Here is a 3,232-nt window from a genome sequence, read left to right as displayed (position 1 = left end):
TCAGATTTGTTATTGAGAACAAATGTCTGTCCATTTATAGAGGCAATTTATTCTATGGTAAGGGTTACCAGTTTAATGGCCTTTATGTTTTGGAAGATGAATCATCTAGATACAGGTCGATCTATAACGTTAGTACCAAGCGGTTTAAGCCGAGCGACTTAAATCCGACCTATCTCTGGCATTGTCGACTTGGTCACATCAATGAGAAACGCATAGTGAAGCTTCATTCTGATGGACTTTTTGATTCTTTTGATTATGAATCAATCGAATCATGCGATTCCTGTTTGATGGGCAAGATGACAAAATCTCCTTTTTCTAGAAAAGGAGAAAGGGCTACAGAGTTGTTAGAACTCATACATAGTGATGTATGCGGTCCTATGAGCTCACCCGCTAGAGGAGGTTATCTGTACTTTGTTATGTTTACTGATGATTTCAGTAGGTACGGTTATGTCTACTTGATGAGACATAAATCTGAAACACGTGAATTGTTCAAGATTTTCAGAAACGAGGTACAGAACCAACTTGGCAAGACGATCAAGTTGCTTCGATCTGATCGAGGTGGCGAGTATATGAGCCAAGATTCACTGACTATCTGGCAGATTGTGGGATTGCCTCACAGTTGTCTCCACCTGGAACGCCACAGTGGAATGGCGTGTCCGAGAGGAGAAACCGGACCTTATTAGATATGGTACGGTCTATGATGAGTCAGGTCGATCTTCCTAAATCCTTCTGGGGCTACGCTCTGGAAACAGATGTGCTTATACTGAACAACTGTCCAACAAAGTCGGTTCATAAGACACCATATGAGATATGGACTGGGAAGCGTCCCAGGTTAGCGTTTATGAAGATTTGGGGATGCGACGTTTATGTGAAACGTCTGGCTTCTGATAAGCTATCCGCCAAGTCTGATAAATGCATTTTTGTGGGTTACCCTAAGGAAACTAAAGGGTACTGGTTCTACAACCCATATGAGAACAACGTGTTTGTTGCTCGGAATGGATCTTTCTTGGAGAGAGAGTTCGTCTCCAAGAGAGTCAGTGGGAGTAGAATAGATCTCGAAGAAGTTCGAGAACCACAAGTAGTCAAAGAACCGAGTGAACAGGTCGAAACAGTTCAACATGTATCACAAGTTGTTGAGACAATACCTACTAGTAAACCTCGGAGATCTGATAGAATTCGCCAAGAGCCCACAAGATATGGTTTTCTTGTGACAGCAAACGACAAACTCATGTTGTTAGAACATGACGAGCCTACGTCGTATTCAGAGGCTGTGGCGAGTTCCGATTCCGAGAAATGGCACCAGGCCATGGAGTCTGAGATGCAATCCATGTACGACAACAAAGTGTGGACTTTGGTCTATTCGTTCAATGCAAGACTCAGTGTCCAAAGACACAGGATGAGCAAGAGCGCATGAGTAGGATTCCATATGCCTCGGCAATGGGATCCATCATGTACGCCATGTTGTGTACTCGTCCAGATGTATCATATGCATTGAGCATGACTAGTAGATATCAATCTACACCAGGTGAGACTCACTGATTTGCGGTCAAGAACATCCTTAAGTACTTGAGAAGGACTAAGGATTTGTTCTTGGTGTATGGCGGATTGGAAGACGAGCTCGCTATAAGTGGTTATACCGATGCTAGTTTCCAAACCGATAGAGATGACTTCAGATCGCAGTCAGGTTATGTTTTCTGCCTGAACGGTGGGGCTATCAGTTGGAAGAGTTCCAAACAGCCAACCGTGGCAGATTCGACTACAGAAGCCGAGTACATAGCAGCATCAGATGCAGCTAAGGAAGCTGTTTGGATCAGGAAATTCGTGGGAGACCTGGGCGTCATTCCTAGCATTGCAGATCCCATTGAATTGTATTGTGACAACAATGGTGCGATTGCACAAGCTAAGGAACCCCGGTCACACCAGAGATCCAAACACATACTCAGGCGATTTCACTTGATCAGAGAAATCATCGACAGAGGAGACGTGAAGATAAGCAGAGTGTCGACAGATGATAATATTACCGACCCATTGACAAAGCCTCTCCCTTCGTCAAAACATGATGGTCATGTTAAGGGTATAGGGATTAGATGCTTGTAGGATAGATCATAGAGCATAGTGGGAGATTGTTGGTTGTAATGCTCTAGGATAATTCGTAATATGACATTTTGACTTTGTATTGATTCATTGATTTATGAATACATTACATTCCCGTTATATGATTGGCATGTTTGTTATATGAGGTGTGATCAACGCATTGGATGTAGATCACAATGATGGGTACTCGTTGTGAACGAGTGACTGGATGACCCGCATGAGATTGTCACATGGACAGAGTCATGACTTGAATCTCATACAGCGGTTCGTTTATGGATCCTCATACCTGAGATGTCTAGAGTATCTGATATGAGGAGTGGCGTGTCTTGACTGCGTCAAACGTCGTCTTTAACCGGATGATTATAACGGCGTTGATCAGATACGTTCACGAATCGTATGGAGATAGTAGACATGCAATATGGGATTTGTCACCTCCTTAACAGGAGAGATATCGCTGGGCCCTCTCGTGGAAGTCGGACTATGAAAACGCGTGGCCACGCTATAGATGAAGTTGCATCTATTTTACTAGTCGATTTGCCAAGACGAGAAAGCAGTTGAACTTGAAGGGTGGCTCAAACCATGCCCTTGTTCAACTTATGATATCGTGAGACAAAGGATCAGAATTCGAGCTGTTAATGCCTTGGTCAGATCACCTCTAACTCAATTCTAAGTGGGTGGTCATGGCGTCTTGCTAGAGGCCAACCATGACTTGTGATTCGGGAAAGGTTCCTAAAGTCACTACCACTTAGAATGGGCCTACAGGGTCACACACCAATAGCGATGGACTTATACGTGAAGAATCCGAAGAATGGAAACGAGATTTGACCGAAAGAGCACGAAAAGGAGTTTTCAGTGCGTTGGTCCGGAGCTGACCAAGTTTGGTCAGCCCCGGACCAAGTTTGGTCAGTCCAGGAGGTCCGGAAGCTCGGTCTGCGGTCATCTATCCAGGTCTGGTCCGGCTGACCAAGAGTTGGTCAACCCCGGACCAGATTCTGGGACAGGCGGACCGAGAAATGACGAGTCGGACTGAGCTGACCAAGAAGGGTCTTGGTTCGGAGCTGACCAGCGTGGTTCACCGGACCAAGCCTTCAGGTCAGGCGGTCCATGAGCCTCAGACTAAGCTTGGTCCGCCCGACCA

Source organism: Tarenaya hassleriana, unplaced genomic scaffold, assembly GCF_000463585.1.
Source record: "Tarenaya hassleriana unplaced genomic scaffold, ASM46358v1 Cleome141, whole genome shotgun sequence".
NCBI lineage: Eukaryota > Viridiplantae > Streptophyta > Magnoliopsida > Brassicales > Cleomaceae > Tarenaya > Tarenaya hassleriana.
Note: the sequence above shows the minus strand (reverse complement) of the source record.